At 47.6% G+C, this 27597-nt stretch overlaps 1 long non-coding RNA gene across 1 annotated transcript in view; it reads right to left on the bottom strand.

Moving 5' to 3' along the window:
• Window positions 1-27597, bottom strand: part of LOC134945187 (uncharacterized) — a 220994-nt gene that overhangs the window by 50971 nt on the left and 142426 nt on the right. The gene's annotated exons all lie outside the window — the stretch shown is intronic.

The raw sequence follows: 27597 nt of genomic DNA, 5'->3' as shown, positions 1-27597 counted from the left end.
GACATAAATTGACAGAAGCTGAATACTATGGGAAACGTTTCCACTTTATTGCTCTTGTATGTATAATACATATTCCAGTTCACATAGACTTAGGGGTCTATGTACTAAGCCTTGGAGGAGATAAAGTGGAAAGAGATAAACTACCAACCAATCAGCTCCTGTAATTTTTCAAACACAACCTGTAACATGGCAGTTACTTTCTCTATCTCCACTTTATCTCTCTCCAAGGCTTAGTACATACACCCCTTGTAAGTTGTACATAAGGCATATGCCCCATCATTCCCCTGGACTACATTTGGATCCTTGCGCGTGTCTTTGGCACCACCCACGTCAAGTGGGTTTGTCCTAGTATTAAACACAGTGCCTGTGAGCAACGCCTCCCGGATTCATCACACTGGTGGCAAGCCCGGGGCTCCGGAAGCTGCTGGGCATGATCCCAGTTTACAACTATTCAACACTTCCTCTACTAAGCAGAGCAGCAGGCAGAGGTGGAACTGTGGGAGGCAACGGAGTCAGCTGCCGCCGGGCTTCTCTGAAGGGGGCACCTCTCCTCCCGTTCCGTGTGTTCAGTGACACCATTCAGTCAAGTTAATTGATAGCTGCCACTATCTCTTCCGTGGTCGACTCCCCCACTAGTCCCTGCACCTTGCAAATCACACCCTTTTACAAGTGTCATACCCAGTATTAGAACCCACGACTTATTACACTTATTACACTGTAAGCAGACACCTTACTGATAAAGCTCTTGTATAGGAAATATGAAAATTCTAACAATATGAAGTTACTTTTCTGACAATTACAAGTAACTTCATATAAGTAGAATTTTCATGCATCCTATATAGGAGCAAATAGCTTAATCAGTAAGGTGCCAGGTTTCCAATGTAGTACATTGTGGGATATAATCCTGGATATGATACTTACAAAATAATTGTCAGAGAAATAATCAGCATTGTGAGGGACTGAGCAGATCTATGTAGTGTATGCATGCACACAACATAGATCTGCTTAGCTGCAATGGTTTTGAATTCTGTACAATGAAAATAAGATTTTACTTACCGATAAATCTATTTCTCGTAGTCCGTAGTGGATGCTGGGGACTCCGTCAGGACCATGGGGAATAGCGGCTCCGCAGGAGACAGGGCACAAAAGCAAGCTTTTAGGATCACATGGTGTGTACTGGCTCCTCCCCCTATGACCCTCCTCCAAGCCTCAGTTAGGTACTGTGCCCGGACGAGCGTACACAATAAGGAAGGATCTTGAATCCCGGGTAAGACCCAAACCAGCCACACCAATCACACCGTACAACTTGTGATCTGAACCCAGTTAACAGTATGATAACAATGAAGTAGCCTCTAAAAAAGATGGCTCACAACAATAATAACCCGATTTTTGTAACAATAACTATGTACAAGTAATGCAGACAATCCGCACTTGGGATGGGCGCCCAGCATCCACTACGGACTACGAGAAATAGATTTATCGGTAAGTAAAATCTTATTTTCTCTAACGTCCTAGTGGATGCTGGGGACTCCGTCAGGACCATGGGGATTATACCAAAGCTCCCAAACGGGCGGGAGAGTGCGGGTGACTCTGCAGCACCGAATGAGAGAACTCCAGGTCCTCCTCAGCCAGGGTATCAAATTTGTAGAATTTTACAAACGTGTTCCCCCCTGACCACGTAGCTGCTCGGCAAAATTTTAAAGCCGAGACCCCCTCGGGCATCCGCCCAAGATGAGCCCACCTTCCTTGTGGAATGGGCATTGACAGATTTTGGCTGTGGCAGGCCTGCCACAGACTGTGCAAGCTGAATTGTACTACAAATCCAACGAGCAATAGTCTGCTTAGAAGCAGGAGCACCCATCTTTTGGGGTGCATACAATATAAACAGCAAGTCAGACTTTCTGACTCCAGCCGTCCTGGAAATATATATATATATATCTATTTTTAGGGCCCCGACAACGTCTAGCAACTTGGAGTCCTCCAAGTCCCTAGTAGCCGCAGGCACCACAATATGTTGTTTCAGGCGAAACGCTGACACCACCTTAGGAAGAAACTGGGGACGAGTCCGCAGTTCTGCCCTGTCCGAATGGAAAAACAAATATGAGCTTTTTTTAAGACAAAGCCCCCAATTCTGACAATCGCCTGGCCGAGGCCAGGGCCACGACATGGTCCCTTTCCATGTGAGATATTTCAAATCCACAGATTTGATCGGTTCAAACCAATATGATTTGAGGAATCCCAACACTACGTTGAGATCCCACGGTGCCACTGGAGGCACACAAGGGGCTGTATATGCAATACTCCCTTGACAAACGTCTGGACTTCAGGAACTGAAGCCAATTTTTTCTGGAAGAAAATCTACAGGGCCGAAACTTGAACCTTAATGGACCCCAATTTGAGGCTCATAGACACTCCTGTTTTCAGGAAGTGCAGAAATCGACCTAGTTGAAATTTTTTTCGTGGGGCCTTCCTGGCCTCACCCACGCAACATATTTTCACCACATGTGGTGATAACGTTGTGCGGTCACCTCCTTCCTGGCTTTGACCAGGGTAGGTATGACCTCTTCCGGAATGCCTTTTCCCTTAGGATCCGGTGTTCAACCGCCATGCCGTCAAACGCAGTCGCGGTAAGTCTTGGAACAGACAAGGTCCCTGCTGGAGCAGGTCCTTTCTTAGAGGCAGATGCCACGGTTCCTCTTGGAACAGACATGGTTCTTGCTGAAAGCAAATCCCATCTTAGCTCCCGAGGCCATTAGTCCTCTGTGAGCATCTCTTGAAGTTCCGGGTACCAAGTCCCTCTTGGCCAATCCGGAGCCACGAGTATAGTTCTTACTCCTCTACGTCTTATAATTCTCAATACCTTGGTTATGAGAAGCAGAAGAGGGAACACATACACCGACTGTTACACCCACGGTGTTACCAGGACGTCCACAGCTATCGCCTGAAGGTCTCGTGACCTGGCGCAATACCTGTCCCGTTTTTTGTTCGGGCGGGACGCCATCATTTCCACCTTTGGTCTTTCCCAACGGTTCACAATCATGCGGAAAACTTCCCGATGAAGTTCCCACTCTCCCGGGTGGAGGTCGTGCCTGCTGAGGAAGTCTGCTTCCCAGTCGTCCACTCCCGGAATGAACACTGCTGACAGTGCTATCACATGATTTTCCGTCTAGCGAAAAATCCTTGCAGTTTTGACCACTGCCCTCCTGCTTCTTGTGCCGCCCTATCTGTTTACGTGGGCGACTGCCGTGATGTTATCCCACTGGATCAATACCGGCTGACCTTGAAGCAGAGGCCTTGCTAAGCTTATAGCATTACAAATTTGCTCTTAGCTCCAGTATATTTATGTGGAGAGAATTCTCCAGACTTGATCACACTCCCTGGAAATTTTTTCCCTGTGTGACTGCTCCCCAGCCTCTCAGGCTGGCCTCCGTGGTTACCAGCATCCAATCCTGAATGCCGAATCTGCGGCCCTCTAGAAGATGAGCACTCTGTAATCACCACAGGAGAGACACCCTTGTCCTTGGATATAGGGTTATCCGCTGATGCATCTGAAGATGCGATCCGGACCATTTGTCCAGCAGATCCCACTGAAGAGTTCTTGCGTGAAATCTGCCGAATGGAAGCGCTTCGTAATAAGCCACCATTTTTTACCAGGACTCTTGTGCAATGATGCACTGACACTTTTCCTGGTTTTAGGAGGATCCCGATTAGCTCGGATAACTCCCTGGCTTTCTCCTCTGGGAGAAACACCTTTTTCTGGACTGTGTCCAGAATCATCCCTAGGACCAGCAGACGTGTCGTCGGAACAACTGCGGTTTTGGAATATTTAGAATCCACCCGTGCTGTCGTAGAACTACTTGAGATAGTGCTACTCCGACCTCCAACTGTTCTCTGGACCTTGTTCTTATCAGGAGGTCGTCCATTTTCTTTGAAGACGAATCCTCATTTCGGTCATTACCTTGGTAAAGACCCGGGGTGCCTTGGACACTCCAACGGCATCGTCTGAAACTGATAGTGACAGTTCTGTACCACGAACCTGAGGTACCCTTGGTGAGAAAAGCAAATTTTGGGACATGGAGGTAAGCATCCCTGATGTCCCGGGACACCATATAGTCCCCTTGTTCCCAGTTCGCTATCACTGCTCTGAGTGACTCCATCTGGATTTGAACCCTTGTAAGTGTTCAAATTTTTCAGATTTAGAATCGGTCTCACCTAGCCTTCTGGCTTCAGTACCACCCTATAGTGTGGAACAATACCCCTTTCCTTGTTGTAGGAGGGGTAATTTTATTATCACCTGCTGGGAATACAGCTTGTGAATTGTTTTCAATACTGCCTCCCTGTCGGAGGGGGACATTGGTACAGCAGACTACAGGAACTTGCGAGGGGGGAAACGCCTCGACATTCCAATCTGTGCCCCTTTGATACTACTTGTAGGATCCAGGGGTCCTGTACGGTCCCAGCGTCATGCTGAGAACTTAGTAGAAGCGGTGGAGGGCTTCTGTTACTGGGAATGGACTGCCTGCTGCAGTCTTCTTCCCTTTCCTCTATCCCTGGGCAGATATCTTATAGGGACGAAAAGACTGAGGCTGAAAAGACGGTGTCTTTTTCTGCAGAGATGTGACTTAGGGTAAAAAACGGTGGATCTTCCAGCAGTTGCCGTGGCCACCAGGTCCCATGGACCGACCCCAAATAACTCCTCCCCTTTTATACGGCAATACATCTTTGTGCCGTTTGGAATCTGCATCCCCTGACCACTGTCGTGTCCATAAACATCTTCTTGCAGATATGGACATCGCATTTACTCTTGATGCCAGAGTGCAAATATCCCTCTGCGCATCTCGTATATATAGAAATGCATCCTTTAAATGCTCTATAGTCAATAAAATACTGTCCCTGTCAAGGGTATCAATATTTTTAGTCAGGGAATCCGACCAAGCCACCTCAGCTCTGCACATCCAGGCTGAGGCGATCGCTGGTCACAGTATAACACCAGCATGTGTGTGTATACTTTTTAGGATATTTTTCTGATAAGCATGTGAGCGCCTTATCCACCCTGAGGGGTGTTTCCCAATGTGCCTTAACTTCTGGCGGGAAAGGGTATACCGCCAATAATTTTCTATCGGGGGAAACCCACGCATCATCACACACTTCATTTAATTTATCTGATTCAGGAAAAACTACAGGTAGTTTTTTCACCTCACACATAATACCCTTCTTTGTGGTACTTGGAGTATCAGAAATATGTAACACCTCCTTCATTGCCCTTAACGTGTGGCCCTAAAGGAAAATACGTTTGTTTCTTCACCGTCGACACTGAAATCAGTGTCCGTGTCTGGGTCTATGTCGACCGACTGAGGTAAATGGGCGTTTTTACAAGCCCCTGACGGTGTCTGAGACGCCTGGACCGGTACTAATTTGTTCGCCGGCCGTCTCATGTCGTCAACCCACTTGCAGCGTGTTGACCTTATCACGTAATTCCATAAGTAAGCCATCCATTCCGGTGTCGACTCCCTAGAGAGTGACATCACCATTACAGGCAATTTGCTCCGCCTCCTCACCAACATTTTCCTCATACATGTCGACACACACGTACCGACATACAGCACACACATAGGGAATGCTCTGATAGAGGACAGGACCCACTAGCCCTTTGGGGAGACAGAGGGAGAGTTTGCCAGCACACACCAAAATGCTATAATTATACAGGGACAACCCTTATATAAGTGTTCCTCCCATATAGCATTTAATATATATGTATATCGCCAAATCAGTGCCCCCCCTCTCTGTTTTAACCCTGTTTCTGTAGTGCAGTGCAGGGGAGAGCCTGGGAGCCTTCCCCTCAGCCTTTCTGTGAGGGAAAATGGCGCTGTGTGCTGAGGAGAATAGGCCCCGCCCCCTTTTCGGCGGGCTTCTTCTCCGGAGATTGTGAAGTCTGGCAGGGGTTAAATACATCCATATAGCCTCAAGGGCTATATGTGATGTATTTTTCGCCATACAGGTATTCTACATTGCTGCCAGGGCGCCCCCCCCCGCGCCCTGCACCCTCCGTGATCGCTGTGGGAAGTGTGCTGACAGACAATGGCGCACAGCTGCAGTGCTGTGCGCTACCTGAGGAAGACTGAAAAGTCTTCTGCCGCCTGGTTCCGGACCTCTTCAATCTTCAGCATCTGCAAGGGGGTCGGCGGCGCGGCTCCGGGACGAACCCCAGGGCGAGACCTGTGTTCCGACTCCCTCTGAAGCTAATGGTGTCCAGTAGCCTAAGAATCCAATCCATCCTGCACGCAGGTGAGTTGAAATTCTCTCCCCTAAGTCCCTCGATGCAGTGAGCCTGTTGCCAGCAGGACTCACTGAAAATAAAGAACCTAAAACTTTTTCTAAGCAACTCTTTAAGAGAGCCACCTAGATTGCACCCTTCTCGGACGGGCACAAAAACCTAACTGAGGCTTGGAGGAGGGTCATAGGGGGAGGAGCCAGTACACACCATGTGATCCTAAAAGCTTGCTTTTGTGCCCTGTCTCCTGCGGAGCCGCTATTCCCCATGGTCCTGACGGAGTCCCCAGCATACACTAGGACGTTAGAGAAATATAGATAGATAGATAGATAGATAGATAGATAGATAGATAGATAGATAGATAGATAGATACACACATTATAATTTCTCTAACGTCCTAGAGGATGCTGGGACTCCGTAAGGACCATGGAGATAGACGGGCTCCGCAGGAGACATGGGCACTTTAAGAAAGATTTTGACTCTGGGTGTGCACTGGCTCCTCCCCCTATGCCCCTCCTCCAGACCTCAGTCTGAGACTGTGCCCAGAGGAGATGGGTGCACTGCAGGGAGCTCTCCTGAGGTTCCTGCTAAGAAAGTATATTTGTTAGGTTTTTTATTTTCAGGGAGCACTGCTGGCAACAGACTCCCTGCATCGAGGGACTGAGGGGAGAGAAGCAGACCTACTTAAATTATAGGCTCTGCTTCTTAGGCTACTGGACACTATTAGCTCCAGAGGGAGTCGGAACACAGGTTCGCCCTGGACGTTCGTCCCAGAGCCGCGCCGCCGTCCTCCTCACAGAGCCAGAAGAAAGAAGCCGGGTGAGTATGAGAAGATAGAAGGCTTCAAAAGGCGGCAGAAGACTACATTGATCTTCACTGAGGTAACGCACAGCACTGCAGCTGTGCGCCATTGCTCCCATACACCTCACAAACGGCAGTCACTGTAAGGGTGCAGGGCGCAGGGGGGCGCCCTGGGCAGCAATATAAACCTCTTATTTGGCAAAAGAGAGCATATATACAGCTGGACACTGTATATATGCATGAGCCCCCGCCAATTTTACACTTTTAGCGGGACTGAAGCCCGCCGCCAAGGGGGCGGGGCTTCTCCCTCAGCACTCACCAGCGCCATGTTTTTCTCCACAGCACCGCTGAGAGGAAGCTTCCCGGACTATCCCCTGCTTATACCACGGTAGAAGAGAGGGTTTTAAAGAAGAGGGGGGGGCACATAATTCGGCGCAGATAATAATAACAGCGCTACGGGGTAAACATTAAATTGCTGTGTTTTTCCTGGGTCATATTGCGCTGGGGTGTGTGCTGGCATACTCTCTCTCTGTCTCTCCAAAGGGCCTTGTGGGGGAACTGTCTTCAGAGGAGCATTCCCTGAGTGTGTGGTGTGTTGGTACGTGTGTGTCGACATGTCTGAGGTAAAAGGCTCTCCTAGGGAGGAGATGGAGCAAATGTGTGTGTGTGTGTGTGTGTGTGGTGTCTCCGTCGACAACGCCGACACCTGATTGGATATGTGAAATTAAGTGCTAAGATGAATTTATTACACAAAAGATTAGAGAACAGACAGGGAATCTACCCATGTCTGTCCCTATGTCACAGAGACCTTCAGAGTCTCACAACGCTCACTATCCAAAATAATAGACACTGATATCGACACGGAGTCTGACTCCAGTGTCGACTACGATAATGCAAAGTACTGCCAAAACTGGCAGAAAAGTATTTAATATATGATTATTGTAATAAAAGATGTTTTGCATATCACTGATGACTCATCTGTTCCTGACACGAGGGTACACATGTTTAAGGGAAAGAAAGCTGAGGTAAATTTCCCTCCTCTCATAAAGAAAAAGAGCGGGAATCTCCAGTCAAGAAGCTGCAGCTTCCCAAAAAGAATTCTCAGGGAGTATCCTTTCCCTAAATGGGGCCAGGATACGATGGGAATCTTTCCCTAGGGTGTACAAGGCATTGATACGTTTACCCAAAAAGGTAGCGCTGACTTTACAGCTATCCTCAGGGATCCTGCAGATAGCATGCAGTAAAAGTACTTTGAAGTCCATTTACACACATTCTGGTACACTACTCAGACCGGCGATTGTGTCGGCATGGGTTTATAGCGCTGTAGCAGCGTAGACTGATACCTTATCAGCGGAGATTGAAACCCTAGATAAGGATACCATGTTATTGTCCCTAGTATATATATATATATATATATATATATGTAAAAGATGTTGTCTTATATATATATATATATATATATATATATAAGACATGCCCAAAGAGACGTTAGTCTACTGGGTTCTAGAGTCAACGCTATGGCGATTTCTGCTAGACGTGTCCTGTGGAACATGCAATGGACAGGTGATGCCGACTAAAAGAGGCATATGGAGTTGTTGCCTTACAAGGGTGAGGAATTGTTCAGAGAGGGCCTCTCGGATCTCGTCGCTACGGCAGGTAAATAAAATTTTTTTGCCATATATTCCCTCACAATCTAAGAAAGCGCCTCATTATCAAATGCAGTCCTTTCATTTCAATAAAAGCAAGAGAGCACGTGGATCGTCCTTTCTTGCCAGAGGTAAGGGCAGAGGGAAAAAGCTGCACAACACAGCTAGTTCCCAGGAACAGAAGTCCACCCCGGCCTCTGCTAAATCCACCGCATGACGCTGGGGCCCCCCTGAGGGAGTCAGCTCCTGTGGGGGCACGGCTTCGACTGTTCAGCCATGTCTGGGTCCACTCACAGGTGGATCCATGGGCAATAGAAATGGTTTCCCAGGGTTACAGGCTGGAATTCGAAGAAGTGCCTCCTCGCCGGTTTTTCAAATCGGCCCTACCGAAACAACCCCTGGAAAGGGAGATAGTGTTACATGCGATTCACAAATTGTGTCTGCAACAAGTGGTGGTAGAGGTTCCCCTGCTTCAAAGAGGGCAGGGGTACTACTCAACTCTGTTTGTGGTTCCGAAACCGGACGGTTCGGTCAGACCCATTTTAAATTTAAAATCCCTGAACCTTTACTTTAAACGGTTCAAGTTCAAGATGGAATCACTCAGGGCGGTCATCGCCAGCCTAGAAGGGGGAGATTTTTTTGTATCTCTGGACATAAAGGATGCATACCTGCATGTCCCCATATATCCTCCTCATCAGGCGTACCTGAGATTTGCGGTACAGGATTGTCATTACCAATTTCAGATGTTGCCGTTTGGGCTTTCCACGGCCCCGAGAATTTTCACCAAGGTAATGGCGGAAATGATGGTGCTCCTGCGCAAGCGGGGTGTCACAATTATCCAGTACTTGGACGATCTCATAACAGCGAGATCACGGGAGAAGTTGCTGAGCAGCGTATCACTTTCACGGAATGTGTTACAGCGACACGGCTGGATTCTCGATATTCCAAAGTCGCAGATGAATCCTACAACTCGTCTGCCCTTCTTGGGCATGATTCTGGACACAGACCAGAAAAGGGTTTTTCTTCCGAAGGAAAAAGCGCAGGAACTCATGAAACCAAAACAAGTGTCAGTACATTATTGCACTCAAGTTCTGGGAAAGATGGTGGCAACATACGAAGCCATTCCATACAGCAGATTCCATGCAAGGGCCTTCCAATGGGACCTATTGGACAAATGGTCCGGGTCGTATCTGCAATTGCATCAGCGGATCACCCTGTCCCCCAGGGCCAGAGTATCTCTCATGTGGTGGCAAAACAGTGCTCACCTTCTAGAGGGCCGCAGGTTCGGCATTCTGGTGGCCACGGAAGCGAGCCTCCGAGGTTGGGGAGCGGTCACACAGGGAAGAAATTTCCAAGGACTTTGTTCAAGTCAAGAGACTTGTCTTCACATCAACATCCTGGAACTAAGGGCCATATACAACGCCCTACGTCAAGCGGAGATCTTACTTCGCAATCGACCAGTTCTGCTCCAGTCAGACAACATCACCGCAGTGGCTCATGTAAACCGCCAAGGCGGCACAAGGAGCAGAGTGGCAATGGCGGAAGCCACCAGAGTTCTTCGCTGGGCGGAGAATCATGTAAGCGCTCTGTCAGCAGTGTTCATTCTGGGAGTGGACAACTGGGAAGCAGACTTCCTCAGCAGACACGATCTGCATCCAGGAGAGTGGGGACTTCATCAGGAAGTCTTCGCGCAGATTGCAAGTCGGTGGGGACTACCCCAAATAGACATGATGGCATCCCGTCTCAACAAAAAGCTACAAAGGTATTGCAAGAGAACCTCAGGCGGTAGCTGTGGACGCCCTAGTGACACCGTGGGTGTTCCAGTCGGTATATGTGTTTCCTCCTCTTCCTTTCATACCCAAGCGGTTGAGGATAATAAGAAAAAGAGGAGTGAGAACGATTCTCATTGTTCCAGATTGGCCACGAAGAACCTGGTATCCGGATCTGCAAGAAATGCTCACAGAAGATCCGTGGCCTCTTCCTCTAAGGCAGGACCTGTTACAACAAGGTCCCTGTCTGTTCTAAGACTTACCGCGGCTGCGTTTGACGGCATGGCGGTTGAACGCCGGATCCTAGCGGAAGAGGGTATTTCGGATGAGGTCATTCCTACGCTAATAAAGGCTAGGAAGGATGTGACGTCTAAACATTATCACCGAATATGGCGAAAATATGTTTCTTGGTGTGAGGCCAGGAATGCTCCTACGGAAGAATTCCATCTGGGCCGTTTTCTTCACTTCCTACAACTGGAGTGAATTTGGGCCTAAAATTAGGCTCCATTAAAAGTTCAGATTTCGGCCTTATCCATTTTCTTTCAAAAGGAATTGGCCTCATTATCTGAAGTACAGACTTTTGTGAAGGGAGTACTGCATATTCAGCCTCCTTTTGTACCTCCGGTGGTGCCTTGGGACCTTAACGTGGTGTTAAGTTTCCTTATGTCACATTGGTTTGAACCACTTAAGACAGTGGAGTTGAAATATCTCACCTGGAAGGTGGTCATGTTGTTAGCCTTGGCTTCGGCTAGGCGAGTTTCGGAATTGGCGGCTTTATCACATAAAAGCCCCTATCTGGTTTTCCATATGGATAGAGCGGAATTGCGGACCCGTCCTCAATTCCGGCCTAAGGTGGTCTCATCCTTTCATATGAACCAACTTATTGTCGTGCCTGGGGCTACACGTGTCTTGGAGGTTTCCGAGTCCCTTGATGTGGTCAGGGCTTTGAAAATTTACGTGGCCAGAACGGTTAGGATCAGAAAAACAGAAGCACTGTTTGTCCTGTATGCAGCCAACAAAGTTGGCGGCCCTGCTTCAAAGCAGACTATTGCTGGATCTGTAACACGATTCAGCAGGCACATTCTATGGCAGGATTGCCGTTACCAAAATCAGTCAAGGCCCATTCCACTAGGAAGGTGGGCTCTTCTTGGGCGGCTGCCCGAGGGGTCTCGGCACTACAGCTGTGCCGAGCTGCTACTTGGTCGGGGTCAAACACCTTTGCAAAGTTCTATGGGTTTGATGCCCTGGCTGAGGAGGACCTCCTGTTTGCTCAATCGGTGCTGCAGAGTCATCCGCACTCTCCCGCCCGTTTGGGAGCTTTGGTATAATCCCCATGGTCCTTACGGAGTCCCAGCATCCTCTAGGACGTTAGAGAAAATAAGATTTTATACCTACCGGTAAATCTTTTTCTCGTAGTCCGTAGAGGATGCTGGGCGCCCGTCCCAAGTGCGGACTACTTCTGCAAGACTTGTATATAGTTATTGCTTACATAAGGGTTATGTTATAGTTTTATCGGTCTTGGACTGATGCTAGGTTGTTTTTCATACTATTAACTGGGTAGTATATCACAAGTTATACGGTGTGATTGGTGTGGGCGGTATGAATCTTGCCCTTGGATTAACAAAAATCCTTTCCTCGTACTGTCCATCTCCTCTGGGCACAGTTTCTCTAACTGAGGTCTGGAGGAGGGGCATAGGGGGAGGAGCCAGTGCACACCCAGAGTCAAAGTCTTTCTTAAAGTGCCCATGTCTCCTGCGGAGCCCGTCTATCTCCATGGTCCTTACGGAGTCCCAGCATCCTCTACGGACTATGAGAAAAAGATTTACCGGTAGGTTTAAAATCTTATTATATATATATACTGTATATTATATGTATATAAAATAGATAAAAAATAGGATTTTAATACCTACCGGTAAATCCTTTTCTCTTAGTCCGTAGAGGATGCTGGGGATGCTTCAAGAACCATGGGGTATAGACGAGATCCGCAGGAGACATGGGCACTTTAAGACTTTAAAAGGGGTGTGAACTGGCTCCTCCCTCTATGCCCCTCCTCCAGACTCCAGTTATAGGAACTGTGCCCAGGGAGACAGACATTTCAAGGAAAAGGATTTATTTAATTTTTAAACTAAGGTGAGATACATACCAGCTCACACCTCAAACACGCCGTACAACATGGCCTTCAACAACAACGCATGCAACGGCATGAATAACATCAGCCACAGACTGACTGAACTCAACACGACATGTGTGTAACCATAACCAATAACTGCAGACACAGCCCGCACTGGGACGGGCGCCCAGCATCCTCCATGGACTAAGAGAAAAGGATTTACCGGTAGGTATTAAAATCCCATTTTCTCATACGTCCTAGAGGATGCTGGGGATGCTTCAAGAACCATGGGGTTTATACCAAAGCTCTAGAATGGGCGGGAGAGTGCGGATGACTCTGCAGCACCGATTGACCAAACAAGAGGTCCTCCTCAGCCAGGGTATCAAACTTGTAAAACTTTGCAAAGGTGTTTGATCCCGACCAAGTAGCAGCTCGGCAAAGCTGTAATGCCGAGACCCCTCGGGCAGCCGCCCAGGATAAGCCCACCTTTCTGGTAGAATGGGCCTTTAGCAATTTCGGTAACGGCAAATGGTAGAATGAGCCTGCTGAATCGTATTACAGATGCAGCGTGCAATAGTCTGCTTGGAAGCAGGAGCCCCAATCTTGTTGGGAGCCCACAGGACAAACAGAGCCTCTGTTTTCCTAATCTGAGCCGTTCTGGCGACATAGATTTTCAAAGCTATGACCACATCGAGAGACTTCGATTCCGCTAAGGCATCAGTAGCCACTGGCACCACAATAGGCTGATTTACGTGAAACGATGAAACCACTTCTGGCAGAAATTTCTGATGAGTTCTCAACTCCGCTCTATCTGCATGGAAGATTAAATAGGGGCTTTTGTGAGACAAAGCCGCCAACTCAGACACCCGCCTTACGGATGCCAAGGCTAACAGCATGACCACTTTCCAAGAGAGGAATTTGAGCTCAACCTTACATAAAAGGTTCAAACCAATGAGATTGCAGGAACTGCAACACCACATTAAGATCCCCTGGTGCCACTGGGGGCACAAAGGGAGGTTGGATGTGCAGCACGCCTTTCACGAAGGTCTGAACTTCTGGAAGGGAGGTCAATTCTTTCTGAAAGAAAATTGATAAGGCCGAAATTTGTACTTTAATGGAGCCTAACTTTAGGCCCGCATCCACACCTGCTTGCAAAAAATGGAGCAAACGCCCCAGCTGAAATTCTTCCGTAGGAGCCTTCTTGGATTCACACTAAGACACATGTTTTCTCCAAATACAGTGGTAATGCTTCGCCGTTACTGCTTTTCTAGCCTGAAGTAGTGTGGAAATGACTTCACTGGGAATACCCTTTCGGGCTAGGATTTGGCGTTCAACCGCCATGCCGTCAAACGCAGCCGCGGTAAGTCTTGATACACGCACGGTCCTTGCTGTAACAGGTCCTCTCGTAGAGGAAGAGGCCAGGGATCTTCTATGAGTAATTCTTGAAGATCCGGATACCAGGCCCTCCTTGGCCAGTCTGGAACAATAAGTATCGCCTGAACCCTTGTTCTTCTCAAGATCTTTATCACCTTTGGAATGAGTGGAAGTGGAGGGAACACATAGACCGACTGAAACACCCACGGTGTCACCAGGGCGTCCACCGCTACTGCTTGAGGGTCCCTCGACCTGGAACAATATCTCTGAAGTTTCTTGTTGAGGCGAGACGCCATCATGTCTATTTGAGGAATTCCCCAACGACTTGTCACTTCTGCAAATACCTCTCGATGAAGACCCCACTCTCCTGGATGGAGATCGTGTTTGCTGAGGAAGTCTGCTTCCCAGTTGTCCACTCCTGGAATGAAGACTGCTGACAGAGCGCTTGCATGTTTCTCCACCCAGCGAAGAACTTTTGTGGCCTCCGTCATCGCCACTCTGCTCTTTGTTCCACCCTGGCGGTTTATGTACGCCACTGCTGTTATGTTGTCTGACTGAATCAAGACGGGCAGACCGCGAAGAAGATGTTCCGCTTGCAGAAGGCCGTTGTAAATGGCCCTTAGTTCCAGAATGTTTATGTGCTTCCTGGCTTGACCATTTTCCCTGGAAATTTTTCCCCTGTGTGACTGCTCCCCAGCCTCGGAGACTTGCATCTGTGGTCACCAGGATCCAATCCTGAATCCCGAACCTGCGTCCCTTTAGGAGGTGAGAACTGTGCAGCCACCACAGGAGAGAGATTCCGGTCCTGGAAGATAGGATTATTTCCGGTGCATGTACAAGTGAGACCCGGACCACTTGTCCAACAGGTCCCACTGAAATACCCTGGCATGGAACCTGCCAAACTGAATGGCCTAGTAGGCCGCCACCATCTTCCCCAGCAACTGAGTGAATTGAAGAATCGACACTCTTGCCGGTTTCAGAATCTGTTTTACCATGTTCTGTATTTCCAGAGCCTTTTCCACCGGAAGAAAAACTCTCTGTAATTCTGTATCCAGAATCATACCCAGGAATGACAGCCGTGTTGTCGGAACCAACTGTGATTTTGGCAAGTTTAGGAGCCAACCATGTTGTTGCAGAATTGTCAGGGAGAGCGTAATGTTTTCCAGTAATTTCTCCATGGATCTCGCCTTTATCAGGAGATCGTCCAAGTACGGGATAATTGTGATTCCCCGCTTGCGCAGGAGAACCATCATTTCCGCCATAACCTTGGTGAAAATCCTCAGAGCCATGGACAGACCAAACGGCAACGTCTGAAATTGGTAATGACAATCCTGAACAGTAAACCTCAGATATGCCTGATGTGGAGGATATATGGGGACGTGTAAGTAGGCATCCTTTATGTCGACCGACACCATAAAATCCCCCTCCTCCAGACTGGAGATCACTGCTCGGAGAGATTCCATCTTGAATTTGAATTTTTTTAGATAGAAATTGAGGGATTTTAGGTTCAGAATCGGTCTGACTGAGCCATCCGGCTTCGGGACCATAAACAGGCTCAAATAAAAGCCTTCCCCCTGTTGTGACGGGGGTACCGTGACAATGACTTGATTTTGACACAGCTTTAGTATTGCAGCGCATACTACCTCCCTTTCTGGAAGAGAAGCTGGCAAGGCCGATTTGAAAAATCGGTGAGGGGGCACGTCTTGAAACTCCAATTTGTACCCTTGGGCTACTATTTCTAATACCCAAGGATCCAGGGCCGAGCGAACCCAGACCTGACTGAAGAGTTGGAGACTTGCCCCCACCGGTGCGGACTCCCGCAGAGCCTGTGACCTTTTCCCCCTTCCTCTTCCTCTCGTAGCAAGGAAGGAAGACCCTCGTCCTTTTTTGTATTTATTGGGCCGAAAGGACTGCATCTGATAGTGGGGCGTTTTCTTTTGTTGTGCAGGGACATAAGGTAGAAACAACTTACACGCTGTAGCCGTAGATACCAGGTCAGTGAGGCCGTCACCAAACAAAACACCACCTTTATACGGCAGAGACTCCATAGCCTTCTTAGAGTCAGCATCAGCATTCCATTGATGAATCCACAATGCCCTCCTAGCTGAGACTGCCATGGCATTGGCCCTTGATCCCAAAAGGCCAATATCCCTCGCAGCTTTCTTTAGATAGGCTGCAGCGTCCCTGATATGAACCAATGTCAAAAGAATGCTATCCCTATCCAGGGTATCTATATCAGATGACAAGTTATCTGCCCACTTTTCAATAGCGCTACTCACCCATGCCGATACAACGGCAGGCCTGAGCAGCGTACCTGTAGTGACATAAATGGATTTTAGTGTATTTTCCTGCTTACGATCCGCAGGATCCTTTAGGGCTGCCGTGTCAGGAGACGGAAGCGCCACCTTTTTGGACAGACGCAATAGAGCTTTGTCCACCGTGGGAGTCGACTCCCACATTTCCCTGTCCCCAGAGCGCAACGGATATGCCACCGGAATTCTCTTGGGAACCTGTAACTTCTTGTCAGGATTTTCCCAAGCTTTTTAAAAAAGAACGTTCAGTTCATGAGAGGGAGGAAACGTTACATCAGGTTTCTTTCATTTATACATACAGACCCTAGTATCAGGAACAGCAGGGTCTTCCATGATATGTAATACGTCTTTTATCGCCACAATCATGTACTGAATGCTCTTAGCCAGTTTAGGATTCAATCTGGCATTACTATAGTCGACACTGGAATCAGAGTCCGTGTCGGTATCTGTATCCGCTATCTGGGTAAATGAACGCTTCTGTGACCCCGAGGGGGTCTGAACTTGTGATAATGCATCGTCCATGGATTTTCTCCATGTCTGGTTCTGGGACTCAGATTTATCTAATCTCTTATTCAATCGAGCCACATTTGCATTCAAAACACTCAAAACATTTACCCAATCAGCCGTCGGCGGTGCCGACACGGTCACTCCCACAGTCTTTTCTGACCCCACTCCAGCCTCCTCCTGGGAAGAGCACTCAGCCTCAGACATGTGGACACACACGTACCGACACCCACAACCACACTGGGGCTATAGGGGACAGACCCACAGCAAAGCCTGTTAGAGAAACACAGAGGGAGTTTTGCCAGATCACAACCCAGCGCCTATCCCGGTACTGAAAACGATTAAAATAATGCCTCAGACCTGTTAGCGCTTTTATATTTTATACTAATAAAACAGCACCAAATTACTGTGCCCCCCCCCCCCCCTGTTACTTGTACAGCAGTGTAGGAGGTCAGGACCAGCGTCTCTGCAGCTCTGTGAAGAGAAAATGGCGCTGATTAGAGCTGTGAGGGCTAAGCCACGCCCCCTTAATCAGGGGCAAATGCAGGATTTTCAGGGGGGGGTTTCTATATATGTTCCAAACTGGCTCTCACAGCCCACAAAAGAATCACAGGTAGCTGCTTTGCTTCTGTCTTATATCTGTACTATTGCATTGTATTAAACAATGTATTATATCTGTATTCTTGACTATGGTTGACTAAACCGAAACCTAGAAGCAAAGCAGCTATCTGTGTTTCTTGTGTGGTCTGTGAGTGCCGAAAATTTGTGCATCAATTTTATTATAGAGGGCACCCGGCAATAGTTATCATTTGAATTTATAAGAGTGCAGAGTGGCATAGAACAATTTTTTTTTTATACATGTGACGCACACATCCATACAGCACACACAGCGTACTTGCATTAATGCACACAGCACACATACAGACACATACACATAGGGGTATATTTACTAAAATTCGTATTTTTCAGAATGAGGTTAAAGTTCAAACACGAATGACATCGAAAGTGTAAATTTGCAACTTTTTGAATTTATTACGACTAATTTACTAAGCTGTCGTATTCTGCATTTTCGTGTTTTCCGATGTCGATGTCATTCGTATTTTTTGGCAGTGTTTTACGGGAGTGAATAGTAAAACACTGCCGACATTAACACAATGAATCTCGGCCGGATCTGTGAGATCCGTGCAGGGCTTCATTGTGCACCTTTCGTTAAAAACATAACATTGTTACAAATCTAAAAAAAAAAAATGCGTGGGGTCCCCCCCCCCCCCCCCCTAAGCAAAACCAGCCTCGGGCTCTTTGAGCCGGTCCTGGTTGACAAAATATGGGGGGGGGAAATGACAGGGGTTCCCCCATATTTCATAAACCAGCACCGGGCTCTGCGCCTGGTCCTGGTTCCAAAAGTACGGGGGACAAAAAGCGTAGGGGTCCCCCGTAATTTTGAAACCAGCACCGGGCTCCACTAGCCAGGTACATAATGCCACAGCCGGGGGACACTTTTATACTGGTCCCGGCGGCCCTGGCATTACATACCCAACTAGTCACCCCTGGCCAGGGTACCCTGGAGGAGTGGGAACCCCTTAAATCAAGGGGTCCCCCCCTCCAGCCACCCAAGGGCCAGGGGTGAAGCTCGAGGCTGTCCCCCCCCATCCAAGGGCGGCGGATGGGGGGCTGATAGCCTTTTGAAAAAAACTGTGAATATTGTTTTTAGTAGCAGTACTACAAGTCCCATCAAGCCACCCCCGCAAGCTGGTACTTGGAGAACCACAAGCACCAGCATCCGGTGGAAAACCGGGCCCGCTGGTACCTGTAGCACTACTACTAAAAAAATACCCCAAAAAAAACAGGAGACACACACCGTGACAGTATAAGTTTATTACATACATGCACACCTCCAAACATACATACTTACCTATGTTCACACGAGGCTCGGTCCTCTTCTCCATGTAGAATCCTAGGGGTACCTGTGAAAAAAATTATACTCACATAATCCAGTGTACCTTCTGTTCTTTGTATAATCCACGTACTTGGCAAAATAAAAAAAATGGAAACCCGACCACGCACTGAAAGGGGTCCCATGTTTAAACATGGGACCCCTTTCCCCGACTGCCAGGATCCCCCCTGACTCCTGTCAAAGAGGGTCCCTTCTGCCAATCATGGAGCGCCATGTCGTGGCACTCTCCTGATTGGCTGTGTGCTCCTGTAGTGTCTGTCAGGCAGCACACGGCAGAGATACAATGTAACTTTGCGGTCAGCGGTGAGGTTACTTTCGGTCAACCGCTGACCGCAAAGTTCCCACCATTGGATACAATGGAGCGCATAGGCGCTACATTGTATCTCTGCCGTGTGCTGCCTGACAGACACTACAGGAGCACACAGCCAATCAGGAGGGTGCCACGACGTGGCGCTCCCTGATTGGCAGAAGGGACCCTCTTTGACAGTAGTCAGGGGGGGTCCTGGCAGTCGGGGAAAGGGGTCCCATGTGAAAACATGGGACCCCTTTCAGTGCGTGGTCGGGTTTCCATTTTTTTATTTTGCCAAGTACGTGGATTATACAAAGAACAGAAGGTACACTGGATTATGTGAGTATAATTTTTTTCACAGGTACCCCTAGGATTCTACATGGAGAAGAGGGCCGAGCCTCGTGTGAACATAGGTAAGTATGTATGTTTGGAGGTGTATGTAATAAACTTATACTGTCACGGTGTGTGTCTCCTGTTTTTTGTTGGATATTTTTGTAGTAGTAGTACTATAGGTACCAGCGGGCCCGGTTTTCCACTGCATGCTGGTACTTGTGGTTCTCCAAGTACCAGCTTGCGGGGGAGGCTTGCTGGGATTTGTAGTACTGCTACTAAAAACAATATTCTCATTTTTTACACAAGGCTATCAGCCCCCCATCCGCCGCCCTTGGATGGGGGGGACAGCCTCGGGCTTCACCCCTGGCCCTTGGGTGGCTGGAGGGGGTGGGGACCCCATGATTTAAGGGGTTCCCACTCCTCCAGGGTACCCCGGCCAGGGGTGACTAGTTGGGTATGTAATGCCAGGGCCGCAGGGACCTAGATAAAAGTGTCCCCCGGCTGTGGCATTATGTACCTGGCTAGTGGAGCCCGGTGCTGGTTTCAAAAATACGGGGGACCCCTACGCTTTTTGTCCCCCGTATTTTTTGAACCAGGACCAGGCGCAGAGCCTGGTGCTGGTTGATTAAATATGGGGGAACCCCTGACATTTTTTTACCCATATTTTTTCAAGCAGGACGGCTCAAAGAGCCCGAGGCTGGTTTTGCTTAGGAGGGGGGACCCCACGCATTTTTTTCCTGAAAATGTAACACTTTCCCACCCCTTCCCACTGATAAACATGCACGGATCTCATGGATCCGTGCATGCCTATCAGAACATGGTAAAAAAAAGCAGGTCTGTTTTAAATCTGCTTTTTTTTACGATTTGTATTTTTTCACGGCAGTGTTTGGCTATTGCCGGCAGTGTTCGTGAAATACACTTTTTAGTAAATTACCGAGTTGTATCAAAAAACAGTCGTATTTCACCGATGGTGTATTCATTCGTATTTTTTTTCTTTGACTTCCAAAAAAATACGAATGCCCTCATCACTGCCGAGATTTGAGTTTAGTAAATTCCCGAGATGACACTTTGAAGAAAAAACACCATCTCGGTCAAAATCGGGAGCTTAGTAAATATACCCCATAATATTTAAAAACACCCACAGGGCATACATAAAGTATACACACACATAGCATACATGCACATAACATACTTACGCTCACATACATACACACACACACATATACATACATAGCATACAGTGCATTACACATAGCATAGTTATATACACACACAGCAAACACAAATATTACACTTGCAAAGGGCACGCAGCATACTTACACACACCATTTGTCCGTTGTGGGGGCTAAGCTGCCACAGTAGCTGCGGACCTCTTTCGTAGCCCTGCCGGGAAGCAGGGCTGCACAAATCCTATGGAGTCCCTCTGTGATTGCGCCGCGCTGCCCGGCCTCCCACTGCACGTACGGCTGTCAGCGCTCCGCATCAGGTATATGAAAGCCACCTGACGCGGAAGTGCTGAGAGCTGACCCGGCAGTGAGAGACCGGCAGCTATCTGATCTCCTCTGCCTGGTGCCCGGCGGCTGCTGCAGAGACAAGGTTGTCTCCGTCTCTGGAAAAAAAAAAGAAGAAGAAGAGTTTGGTGCATCAGGGGGGGTTTCTGGGTACTCAGAAAGCCCCCCTGCGTGCGCTACTGCTTAATGGCGCGCTTCATCCCCGCTATTTTTAAAATCTTTATACTGGCGGGGGTCTGGTTTTAGTGCCCAGGCACTGTAAGCCTCTTTTGCCAGCCTATTAATTGAGGTTTATGCTGCCCAGGGCGCCCCCATGCGCCCTGCACCCTGTAGTGCCGCTGTGTGTGTGGGAGCATGGCGCGCAGCACGGCCGCTGCGCAGTACCTCAAAGCCATCACTGAAGTCTACTGATCTTCTTCTACTCACCCAGCTTCTGACTTCTGGCTCTGCAAGGGGGGTGGCGGCGCGGCTCCGGGAATGAGCATTTAGGCGTACCTAGCGATCAGACCCTCTGGAGCTAATGGTGTCCAGTAGCCTAAGAAGCAGAGCCTTGAAACTCACAGAAGTAGGTCTGCTTCTCTCCCCTCAGTCCCACGAGGCAGGGAGCCTGTTGCCAGCAGGTCTCCCTGAAAATAAAAAACCTAACATAAAGTATTTTTCTGAGAAACTCTGGAGAGCTCCTCAGTGTGCATCCAGTCTCAGAATCTAACTGGAGTCTGGAGGAGGGGCATAGAGGGAGGAGCCAGTTCACACCTCTTTTAAAGTCTTAAAGTGCCCATGTCTCCTGCGGATCCCGTCTATACCCCATGGTTCTTGAAGCATCCTCTAGGACGTATGAGAAACAAATATTATATATATAATTTAGAATGTAAGCTCTCACAAGCAGGGTCCTCTGCCCTCATGTGCTTTTACTTCTCTTACTTAACCTATCTTCTTTTCAATACTCCCTTTGATGGCATCAAATCCTCCAGTTTTCTGCCACCCTGATACTTATGTCAGTGCTGATTACTGATGCAGCTATGTTTATATACCCTGTACTTGTCCTATATTGTATTGACCTGTAAGTCACTGTTTTCATGTTTTGCTTATTTGTTTACTCTGTAATTGGGCGCTGCGGATCCAATGTGGCGCCATATAAATAAAGGATAATAATATATACACACACACACACACACACACACACACACACACACACACACACACACACACACACATATACACTGCTCACAAAAATAAAGGGAACACTAAAATAACACATCCTAGATCTGAGTGAATGAAATATTCTTATTAAATACTTTGTTCTTTACATAGTTGAATGTGCTGACAACAAAATCACACAAAAATGATCAATGAAATACAAATTTATTAACCCATGGAGGTCTGGATTTGGAGTCACACTCAAAATTAAAGTAGAAAAACACACTACAGGCTGATCCAACTTTGATGTAATGTCCTTAAAACAAGTCAAAATGAGGCTCAGTAGTGTGTGTGGCCTCCATGTGCCTGTATGACCTCCCTACAACCCACACAAGTGGCTCAGGTAGTGCAGCTCATCCAGGATGGCACATCAATGCGAGCTGTGGCAAGATTTGCTGTGTCTGTCAGCGTAGTGTCCAGAGCATGGAGGCGCTACCAGGGCCGGCAACAGAAATTTTGGGGCCCAGTACACTGATATCTCCTCCCTCAAACATCCCCTTCCCCCAGACACGCAGGATGCTGTATTAAGTGTACAGGAGGAACCTACTGAACTTGCTGTGCATATTTTTATATATATCTGCATATTCAATATTCCATATTCATATTGCATGCATTGCATATTCAGTGTTGCTTATTCACAATTCTCTTAAGAGAATGAAACTTCTACGCTGTCATTTGACTTACTAACACACTGGTAATGCCGCTATCCTGTGCAGGTTCAATGCTGCAGCTGTTCCTCCTGCTGCTCTTAGGAAGACACTGTAGAACATTGCAGAGCAGGCAAGTGGGCGGGTGCATTGTCATGCGGCTCGTGATGTCATATACGCAGTACGGGGATCCGGACAGGACAGATTACCAGGGGGTTACCAGAAGGGGATCCGAGTTGTTAACTATGTATTTTTATGCCTACCTGTGCCACAGACTCCAGTTCCCTTCCAAGCAGGTGGGCGTCCAGCGCGATCCTTTCATTTAAAATCTATTACTAGGTGCCGCTCTGCTGCAACCATGCATACTGCCCCTCAGTACCTTGGGGCCCCTCACAATGTCGGGGCCCGTTACAGGTGTCCCCTTTGACCCCCCCTGTCGCCGGGCCTGGGCGCTACCAGGAGACAGGCCAGTACATCAGGAGACGTGGAGGAGGCCGTAGGAGGGCAACAACCCAGCAGCAGGACCGCTACCTCCGCCTTTGTGCAAGGAGGAACAATAGGAGCACTGCCATAACCCTGCAAAATGACCTCCAGCAAGCCACAAATGTGCATGTGTCTACTCAAACGATCAGAAACAGACTCCATGAGGGTGGTATGAGGGCCAGACATCCACAGGTGGGGGTTGTGCTAACAGCCCAAAACCGTGCAGGACGTTTGGCGTTTGCCAGAGAACTCCAAGATTGGCAAATTCGCCACTGGCGCCCTGTGCTCTTCACAGATGAAACAGGTTCTCACTGAGCACATGTGACAGACATGACAGAGTCTGGAGACGCCAAGGAGAATGTTCTGCTGCCTGCAACATCCTCCAGCATGACCGGTTTGGCAGTGGGTCAGTAATGGTGTGGGGTGGCATTTCTTTGGGGGGCCGCACAGCCCTCCATGTGCTCGCCAGAGGTAGCCTGACTGCCATTAGGTACCGAGATGAGATCCTCAGACCCCTTGTGAGACCATATGCTGGTGCAGTTGGCCCTGGGTTCCACCTAATGCAAGACAATGCTAGACCTCATGTGGCTGGAGTGTGTCAGCAGTTCCTGCAAGACGAAGGCATTGATGCTATGGACTGGCCCGCCTGTTCCCCAGACCTGAATCCAATTGAGCACATCTGGGACATCATGTCTCGCTCCATCCACCAACGCCACGTTGCACCACAGACTGTCCAGGAGTTGGCGGATGCTTTAGTCCAGGTCTGGGAGGAGATCCCTCAGGAGACCATCCACCACCTCATCAGGAGCATGCCCAGACGTTGTAGGGAGGTCATACAGGCATGTGGAGGCCACACACACTACTGAGCCTCATTTTGACTTGTTTTAAGGACATTACATCAAAGTTGGATCAGCCTGTAGTGTGTTTTTCCACTTTAATTTTGAGGATGACTCCAAATCCATACCTCCATGGGTTAATAAATTTGATTTCCATTGATAATTTTTGTGTGATTTTGTTGTCAGCACATTCAAATATGTAAAGAACAAAGTATTTAATAAGAATATTTCATTCATTCAGTTCTAGGATGTGTTATTTTAGTGTTCCCTTTATTTTTTTGAGCAGTGTATATATATAGGGGGTGGGGGCACCAATATTTATCTTGCCTCCGGGCAACTGATATGACCTTACTCCACTGGCAGCAGGTAGTGACCAGGAGCTCCTAAACTCCCCACCACCACTGCAGGACACTGCCTAATCAGGACAGCAGGACAGTGCTCGAAAAGAGGTATTGCCCCACCAAAATAAGGATGGCTAGGAGGTGAGCAAAAGAACAAGAAAGCTTTCCCCTCTACTTTCTTTTTTCTTTAAACTATTGTCTCTCTCTGCCCATCATGAAATACAGAAAAGTATACCAGTTACCCAGAATATTAACTACTTAGATTTTACAAAGAAAATTATAGGAGGGTTAGGGAGAGACGTACTAACAGCAGTTTGAACAAAAATTTTCCGGTTTGATAACAGAAGGATTTACTAAAGGTCTAACAGTACATCAAAGTTAAAGGTTTAAACTTCCATCTCAAAATTTGCAAATAGTGTTTATAGAAACCATGACATATTTCATTGTAGTTTACAAAACTACACGGCAAACCACAGCATACTGTTTTGGTAAAAAATAAAAAGTGGTTTGAGCTATATTGCCAGACAGAACAGGATAAAATTCTCCCTTCCATTTTCTGCATCAGGCAACTGCACATAGAAAAGACTGGTCCAAAGCTGAGTACCACTTCTGGTACCCCTGGTTGGTTGGTACCGGGGTATTACGGAAAAACAGAGTGCTAGCACTTGTGGAACTACAAGTGCAGTATGTATTCACATTCCACGACTGTTCTTGCATGCTTGCGCTTGAAGATCTAGTGGAGCTGTCATGCACCTGAGTAGATGCCACAAGTGTTCATGTCCTGAATAATTAAATGCATTGCCCCATATTAAAAAAAATAGTATTTCCCTGTATATGAATAATTAAACTGTACTTTCCCAATAAAAAATAAATAGTACGGCCCCCATTTATAATATTAAAATTCTATCCCCAGTTGTATCAAAGTCAGTAACAGTGTCACCTTGTATGAATTAAAATTGTAAAAAGTTTATATTGCCACTGTATTGTACAAATTAATATGGTCAGCATCATACTAAAATTAAAAACAAAATTAGATGGGACAAATAGCCTGCAAGGAACCCCAAATTAGTTAATTGTTGACAATCTCCGCTATTTAACAGCTGGCAGCCCATCAGAAGCTGTGTCTTATCTGTGACTGGCCAGTGGCCAATGTGCAATTACATCATAAAGGGTGTGGCTTATTATGCCACCTGACCACAGAAAACAGACCTATGACATAGGAGGCCATTTAAAGTGCTATATTTCCCACATACTACCAGCTAGAAACTCAGGGGTAGGCTCATTTGAATGAGGGGAGTCCCCTTACAGGTAGTAGCTGCTATATGATGCCATTCCTGCCACTTCCTCACCCGGCCCTCACCAGCTGTAGCTGTATTAGCATAAGTGGGAGGGATTCCGATTTGTTCAGGTGAAATAGAAATAGGGATAGGCATCTGAAGCCCATGAGATGGTTTCTGTGTTTCCGACATCGGAGTAAATTTACTAAAGCTCCTAAAACAGAAATGCTGATGTTGCCCATAGCAACCAATCAGATTCTGTCTATAATTTTCTAAAAAAGCAATAGATCAGCAACAGCATCAGATTGGTTGCTATGGGTGACATCACCAATATTGTTTTAGAAGCTTTAGTAAATTTACCCTATCAATTCTAGTGATGTGATTGCTACTAGTCATTGCATCAAAACCATTTAACCCCTTCAGTGGCGGGTTTTACAAAAAAGGACACACCTCCCATGGCGAGTTTTTACATTTTGGGAGTGCAGGGGTTAAAGTATGGGGGGTGGGGGGGGGGGGTCGGGAGTGCAGAGGGGCGATTGCCCACGGGGAAACACCTGGGGGCTTCTCCAGCATCAGTGCTGATGCAAAGAAGCCCTAAAACAGTGGGTTTTTAGCTAAAAAAAATACACAGCTAGCATGGTGTGTATTTTATTCCTGAGATGCAGGGGCCGACATGTACTAGGTCGACATGACAAAAGGCCAACATGAGTTTTTCCCATTTTTCCCCGCATTTTTTAAACTTTTCATACTTTATGATCCACGTGGACTACAATTGGAAACGGTAACCTGTGCCGATTGCAGTGAGGCACCTTGTCCTAAGCGCCATGCGAGGGGACACGGTGCACTAATTGGGGTTCCCGGTCACTCTACGAAGAAAACTACACCAATTTTTTTTTTAACAATCATGTCTACCTTTTTTCATGTCGACCTAGAACCCATGTCGACCTGCTTACTGTCGACCAACAGTGGTCGATCTAGACACTGTCCACCTAAATCTAGTCTATCTAACATACCACACCCGTAATTAATATGTGTCCAAAATTAAATGGATGAAGTGGTAACCCTACCGCAGCCTAACCCTAAAGGTACATGCACCTTAACCGTCTGCTCCCCACAGCCCCATGCCAATACTTATTATCAGGATTCTGACCGCCAGGCTGCTGCTGTCAGCATTCTGACCATCGGGATTTCAATCACTGGGATCCTAACCGCATCCCATGTGAGCATGCCCTTCAATGCCGCCTCCAACCCCTGTCCCATCTCCCTTAGCGCAAGTGGCTGTAAGCGTAAAATGCATGCAGTCATCGCGGTTATGGATGTGTCAACTTTTGTTAGTGCAAATGTTCAACCAAAAGTAATAAAAGAAAAATAAATAAAACGCAATCTGTGAGGAAAAAGGTTGCATATTGGGGGTCATTCCGAGTTGATCGCTCGCTAGCTATTTAGCAGCCGTGCAAACGCATAGTTGCCGCCCACGGGGGAGTGTAGTTTCATTTTGCAAGTGTGCGTACGCCTTTGCAGCCGAACACAGCAAAAACACTTTGTGCAGTTTCAGAGTAGCTCTGGTCTTAAACAGCCCTTGCGATCACTTCAGTCTTTTTGGTGCCGGAATTGACGTCAGACACCCGCCCTGCAAACGCCTGGACACGCCTGTGTTTTTCCAAACATTCCCAGAAAACGGTCAGTTGACACCCATAAACACCCTCTTTCTGTCAATCACCTTGCGTTCAGCTGTGCGTCCAGCATCGATCCTCTTTGTAAGATGCACCTGCGCATTGCGGTGCATACAGTTTTGCCTTTTTGTACTTGATCGCTGTGCTGCGAAAATTGGCAGCGAGCGATCAACTCGGAATGACCCCCGTTGTGTATGAGCCTAACCTGAACCCTCAGTGGCAGGACAGGACTTCACATGGTAGAAATATAAACTACGCCAGTATTTTCT

This window comes from Pseudophryne corroboree, chromosome 7, assembly GCF_028390025.1.
Source record: "Pseudophryne corroboree isolate aPseCor3 chromosome 7, aPseCor3.hap2, whole genome shotgun sequence".
Taxonomy (NCBI): domain Eukaryota; kingdom Metazoa; phylum Chordata; class Amphibia; order Anura; family Myobatrachidae; genus Pseudophryne; species Pseudophryne corroboree.
This window is presented reverse-complemented; position numbering and strand designations above follow the sequence as displayed.